The sequence below is a fragment of the Kryptolebias marmoratus genome, linkage group LG7, assembly GCF_001649575.2.
Source record: "Kryptolebias marmoratus isolate JLee-2015 linkage group LG7, ASM164957v2, whole genome shotgun sequence".
Lineage (NCBI taxonomy): Eukaryota > Metazoa > Chordata > Actinopteri > Cyprinodontiformes > Rivulidae > Kryptolebias > Kryptolebias marmoratus.
The window spans coordinates 22,586,486-22,593,561 of record NC_051436.1 but is presented as its reverse complement, the minus strand read 5'-3'; the positions used below and the strand labels follow the sequence as shown (position 1 = coordinate 22,593,561).

The 7,076-nt window shown below is 43.1% G+C and overlaps 1 long non-coding RNA gene across 1 annotated transcript; it reads right to left on the bottom strand.

The window, feature by feature from the left end:
• Positions 1-2,066: 2,066 nt before the first annotated feature.
• On the bottom strand, positions 2,067-6,301 carry LOC119617160. The gene is made up of 3 exons (XR_005233344.1): positions 4,804-6,301; positions 3,142-4,560; positions 2,067-3,050 (listed from the first exon to the last, which is right to left on the bottom strand). It is a non-coding gene; the product is annotated as an uncharacterized LOC119617160 (long non-coding RNA).
• Positions 6,302-7,076: the final 775 nt, after the last annotated feature.

Sequence of the window (7,076 nt, the reverse complement as noted above, 5' to 3'; positions counted from 1 at the left end):
TCTCTCTTTCACTCTCCCTTGAGCATCAAAGAACTCTCCAGGCGACTGACTGGGTTATGACAGCTGTGCCAGGTTTGCATCACTCAAAACAGACAGACACCTACAAAACTGTGCATCCTTCTACAGAGTCTGTTGTGTTACAACATGACTTTTTGTCCAGACACCAGGGGAGATAGAAGGCTGATCATCCAGATGCAGCTACGTTATTAGCTACTTTCCCTGATGATCTGTGGGCTAAGAGTCCCACAGATGTAGGTTTCACCCTGTGTGTTCCAGTCACTTTTCAAGTCTCCTCGGCTTCACTCATTTGGCTATGTCAATATCTACACCAGCCTCCAGTGGAAGAGGGGATAGCTGACACCACTGAGGGCCTGCTGGCAGCAGGCATGTTAGAACCCTCTGTCTCGAGCTGGAACACGTCCATTTTGCCTGTGGAGAAGAAGGGAACTGGTAAGTACTGCATGGCTCATGATTTGAGAGCAATAAATGCCATTCTAAAAACTGTCTCTAGCCTGGCACCCTCACAACAGTGGTACACCTGTACTGACTTGGCTAATGCTTTCTTCTGTCTGCCTTTAGCGAAGGATTGTCGGAACATTTTTTCATTTACCTACAGGGGTAAGCAGTTGCGCTACACCCGACTGCCACATGGGTTTGCTCTCTCCCCCCGGTGTTTTAAATCAGGTGTTGAAAGACATTCTTCGGAGCTGTCCGCCTCCTGGCAATGTCACCCTCGTACAATACGTGGGCGACCTTTTGCTGGGGGCTCCCACCTCTGATTTGTGTCTCTCTGCTATGTGTGAAGTCTTGAGTCACCTCCACAAACACAGTTTTAAAGTCAGCAAAAACAAATTACAACTTTGCAGAAACAAGTTTCGTTTTTTAGGTCGTGTTCTCTCTGCAGATACAACGAGCATGTCCCCCAGTCACAAACAATCTATTCTTGACCACCCAAAACTGTTGCGAGTGAAAGACATGCTGTCTTTCCTGGGCCTGACAGATACAGCAGAAATTACATCCCCTCTTACACAGACCTAACTCAGCCCCTTTGTGACCTGGTGAAAAAACAAGGGATACATTTTCAGTTTGTTATATGTTTTAATGTTTTTGGAGGGGATAGTGAATATATTATGTCTCTGTTTCAGAGTAGTGTGTATAAGTCTTATACATACAGATTTATGGTGTACATCTTAGGACATCCTTAGACATCAGAAAAAATGTCATCAGAATAAAAAATCTCAAAAAAAAGTGCTTCAGAGAGAAGCCATCTGCATACAATAACTAAAGCACATTATGATTCGAGTAGGAGTAGCTCTGTTACATTCATTCTGACATTTTCCTTTTGAAAAACTCCTCTTTTTCTAGATGTAAACTCCCCCTTTTTTTTGGATGATCATTTCCTCTGGAATCGGATGTTGTGCAGCTAGAAAGATTTTTTTACCAAAACCTTTTTACTTTTGGACATTTGTTATGATGCATAACCATAACAACAAGGTGGATTTTTTCAACTGGGAGCAGCTGATTAACATCTTTCACTCTTTAGTGTTAAATGTGAAGAACCCTTGAAGTCCAGTCATGTTCAGAACCAAGCACACTGCCTGTAAATCCACTGGAGATAAAGCTCCCAGGAAGCAACTTGCCACCAAAGCCGCCCGCAAGTGTGCCCAGGTCACTGGCAAAGTAAAGAAGTAAGTGTGCGCTACCGAAACTTGATGCCATTTGTGGAAACAACAGAAGCGCTATGGACAACGTTGGCCCTGTGTTGTTGCGTTTTTTTAAACTTCTGGGAATTCTCCTGAGACTTCAGGAAGAGAGGCGCAGTGGAAGAAATGCTCTGGATGCTGTGATTGTTGCGTAGAGTAGGACAGCTGTTATCTGCCGGAGATTTCAGGCTTTACAGCGCCTTCAGCTGAGGGACAGACGGCATAAACGTTGCAGGGTAAGCTAACACTGTTGTTTATATTCTTACCTTCGCCCTTTATGCTTGCATCTGGCCACCCCCACGACCAAAGAGTGAACAGGAGCTAAGCTTGCATCACCCACGAAGCAGGGCCAGCCCGGCTGGCCCTACTATGAAGCAGGGTCCAAAAAAGCAGGGACCGACCTTGAAAAAATGCCTGTGGAAACACACGCAAAGCCAACGGAGTAGAGTGGAGCCAGGACCTAAACACACAATGAGAAAACTGAACACACAATGAGAGGAGAAAGGACAATTGAAAAATAAACATTAGTTTCTGACTCAACTTGACAAAAGGTACAATTTTCATTCAAGTCCCTAAATGTTGATAGTTTTTTGTTACAAGGGTAACTATTGTGCAAAATTTTTAAAATAAGTTCCCTTATTTTATTTAAAATACAGTACTGAAAGTGAGTCATCCATGCCACCTATTAATAAGGTGTGTATTCTAGAAAAACCTTCCTTTGGGGAATATATTTGAGTTGTATAGCACTTTCCTTATGTGCTGATTTGAGCATTTATTTTCCATTATGTCAATTCCTCCAATTTTTAGAGAAAGTATCTGCAGACTAAATTTTTAATAGTTAAAGTGTGCTTTCATTAGCTCAACTACGCCTGGGGGATGGCTTTCACAACTGATGTAAACTTATTATATTTCACTAGAAAGCATTTATTTTTAGGAAGTTCCCATTGTTATAAATGGTTCCTTTATGATGGCTGTCTAGCGGGCCTCTAGTACTTTTAGTCAAGTTGTACCCTTAGCTTTGAATTGTCATGTTTCAGTTTATGTTAGCTTATTTAGCCTTCCTGTACATTTTTAACCCTAACCCTATTCCTCCAAGACATGTTAGCACTCTTCTGTGGACTTAAGATAGGTCAAACAGGAAGCTGGAAACCAGTGCAAACAGGAATTGTGATGGCAACATCTACAATTTTATGTATTCAAAAAGACATGCTTGACCATGTGTCAGGTTTTCAGATATACCCAAGCGAGCAGTTCGGCCACAGACAGACGCAGAAGCCAACATGTAACGGGAAGTGAATTTATTTACAGTGTCAGGGAATATATACAGAAGGGAACCGGAACCAGGACCTGAGGAATGGAGAATCAGGTGAGTATGGGATCGTGGAGGAGAGGAACAGCAGGTATGGCACAGGTAATGTTTCCGTGTGATATTTCTTACTGAGCAGGCAAAAGTCCAAAACACGGAAGAGATGACGGGATTGATCCTTGCCCAGTGCTGGTCCGATGTGGGTTCCAGAGAGCGAAGTCCAGGTGAGGTGAGTATTTCCCGAGTGCAGGTGAGGTGATGATTGTTAGGACGACTGACCAGTCTTTGGATCCAGGAGGCAGTAGTCGCAAGAACAGGTAGGTTCAGTTGCGCAGGTAAGTACTTCACTAGGCGGCAGGCAGTAGAAAACAGACCAGACTGGTTCCAGACTGCGAGGTATCCTGCACACAGGTTTAGCAGATACAAAAAACAAACTGAGATCACAACAGGGAGTTTCACGAAAACACAGTTAAGTCTCTCACAGGCTCTGCACATTACCGAATGGTAAACAATGCTCCAGCGCTGATCTGGTCCTCACTGCAGCCTTAAGTACTCCTCCAAGTCCCATCAGCTTGATCAGCCACAGGTGTGAGAGGCGTGGTGATAAGGTGTCCATCACCAGCTCAGGAGACGCCCACCAGAAAGTGCTCACACACACACAAACCACCAATCACCACACCATGGTCACATGTTTGTGTTGACAAGCAGGTTTACTCAGGACTGTCTTGAAAACTTGTTCAGTTGCATAAGGCAAAGGAATCCTGTCCCAACACCAGTGGAGTTTCACCAGGCACTGAGATCAATCTCAGTTGGGCAGTTTCTTACAACAGTCAAATCTGGAAGCTATCAGGAGGATGATGGCAGTCTTCTGGCAGAGTTCCTGGACATTAAGGAGACATGTCCCAGTCCTGGCCTGAGTGTGGAGCAGCTGATTGGAAACACAGGTACTCCTGATTTCACCAACACTGAAACCTGCATTCTGTACCATCGTACAGGATACATTGTAAATAAAATCATCAGAAATTCCAACATCTGTGATGGATGCTCAAGTTCAATGAAGCAAAATGATGACACTCTGGAAGGAGAGCATAGTACCCTATTGACACTGAAGAAATTCAAACCAGGAGTCCTGTGTCGGCCATCACACGAGGCCTTCAGTCTGGTCCAGAAAGTTGAAAAGCTTTTCAGAACAAGGACTGGCCAATCTTTCATGGAGCTTCCCAATGCCATGGATACTCTAGGGAGAGAAGCAAGTCTAATACAAAGCAGGCTTCCTTCATGTCATGATGTGCAAAGAAAAATAACCAGCAGATTCATCAGGCTGAGACTAAGAATACCAGCAAAACATAATTTCAATGAAAGAAAAACAGTTCTGTACAATGCTGGGCATCTTGGAAGTAAAAGCCAGACAAGAAACATGAAGAAAAAAACAATGCCAAACAGCATCTTGTGCCACAACAAGCAAGCCCCCACCAAACACCTTGATTGTTGCCATGGAGGAGCTTGGCTTTTCCTTTGCAAACGCCACACCACCCAGATCAGCTTCAGCACCTGTACATATAGATGGTATGCTTGGAGGGATTTTTTAATGTCCCTTAAATTTATTAAATTTCACTGATTCTGCATAAGTTATATTCATACAGAGTCGTGGCATCTTAAGTAAATTTCAGAAAAAGTTGTTGTAATGCTTGCATTTGGTATGTGACAGACTAATTTCTAATCACTTTGATTTCATTTTTATTTTGACAGCCTCCTCATCACCCAGTCAACTCCAGCAGTCCGCCATTAACTTACCAGCTCAATTTCTCCATCATTGACAGGACTGACCAATTCCAGCAAACTCATCATATCTTAGCTCAACACTCAGTCAGTCTGAAAACATGAAGATTGAAAATGAATGCAAAGGGAGTGGTGTTACCTGTTATAGCTTAATAAGTTTTTATGTTACTATTCTACAGTGTATTGATGCTGATATATTCTTGGTAATAATTCTTAATCCTTGTTCTGGATTGACAGAGATTATCATCTCAACTTAACCTGTAATTACCTTATGCTAAGCTAATAATATAAAATAAATGTAAATACAGTCCTCCATTAAATACCAACTTTGTTAAAGTCATTTTATTCAAACATCCTGATTCCGCTATTTTTGTTTTGGGAAGACAAAGAATAAGATCTTGTTACCTTTCTGATACTTTGAATGCACCATGCTTCAGCAGTTCACTGAAGTCAGCGTCTCCTTCGGATCCTTCACTTCTTGCACAGTAAGTAAGCTGGTAAAACTGTTCATATGTGCTTGTTTGTGCAGATGGAAAAGTGTGTGAATGTATCTGATATGTCTCTTTGCTAATTGTAACTTTGTAATGACCAGCGAGCTTGGTTAACTAGCATTTGGTGCTAGCTAATGTAGATTTGAGTTAAAGCTTGATAAACACCAATAATATTTTGTTTATGACTGATCATCGCTAAATGTCCGCGATGTCTCAGCTAGCGATGTGTGCATGCTAGCGGTGTGTGTATTGTAGCATGTTCTGCAGTTAGCTTTATAGCATGTTCTGTAGCACGTGGTTCACGACAGTTTACGACAGCAGGTAGAGAAGGCTGCAAAAGAAAAGGGAGGGAAAACCTCTGGTTGTGGATCTGTACCGTGTGGCTGAGGCCGACAACAGCTAGGCATAAAATAATCGTTCAACTTCCACGAGAGTCGCGCTTTGTGTGAGTTACCACGCATAACAAGAGAAAGCGTTACAGTATGTTTTTGAGGAAGGGGGGATCGTTAACTTTCCGCCATCTCTCTGTTGATGGGGTGTGTGTGTGTTTGTGTGCTGGGTAGGGGGGTTGAATAATCGCAGCACAGTTGTTCTGCCTCCACCCACTCCACCGACACAAGGTGAATGTTGGCCAACAGAACAGCAGCAAACCTCTTCTGAGAGCATGATGTACACACCTAACAGGCGAAGAGGCTTGGGCTCCATTCCCTGCTCTCGTGAGTAATACATCATATATGCCCCTTTTACACGGACCCTAATTCAGAAGCCCCACTCTACTCTACTCTACTCTACTCGGTTCTATAAAAAATGCATTGCGTTTCCACCGACCAGTTTGGTTGGTAGCAGAGGAACGCCTCCGTGTGTTTTTTTGGGGGGGGCGTCAAGTTTCAGTTGCACTACCGAAACTTGGCACCATTTATGGAAACAACGGAAGCGCTATGGACAAAGCTGGCCCTGTGTTGTTGCTGTTTTTTAAACTTCTGGGGATTCTCCTGAGACTTCAGGAAGAGAGGCGCAGTGGAAGAAATGCTCTGGATGCCGCGATTGTTGCGCGGAGTAGGACAGCTGTTATATTTACAGCGCCTTCAGCTGGGGGACAGACGGCATAAATGTTGCAGGGTAAGCTAACGCTGTTGTTTATATTCCTACTGTTCGCTCTTTATGCTTGCATCTTGTCACACCCACGACCAATGAATGTTTGAGAAGTCCTTGAATATCTCATGGCAACCGTTCAGCTGTGCAAAACACCTGGATGAACCTAACACTGTGGTGCAGCATCAGAGTTTAGGTCTATGTCCCGAACCCGACTGGATATTCAGACCGGCTCGAGCTGCAATTAGATGCTTGATGTTTGGCTAGGCCTTCTGTGGCCTGTTTTTAATGAGCCTACAATACATACAGCACACAGAAAACTAAGCAGAATATACAATATAATGATGATACAGAAATTTATACATTGCTATATAAAAATAGATTTTTTGATTTCTGCAAACACCTTGTGTCCTGACGTTTAAAAATGTCTTGGCATATGTTTAAAAAACCCCAAACAAACTTCATTGTGTTATTCCAGTTGGACTGAAGTTGATTTATTTATATTTCCATTCTTTCTAACAGCTGCAGAAGTCCATATAATAAGCTTATGGGAACATATAAAACACCAGCAAGAGCAATTGGCTGCCAAGGTCAATTATTTGACCAGCAGGCTGAGCCCATCTGCCCAGGAGATGGATGTACCTGTCCCTGTCCAGTTTCCACTGTCATCAATGGCAGAAGTTGACAGCTTTGAAGACTGGCTCA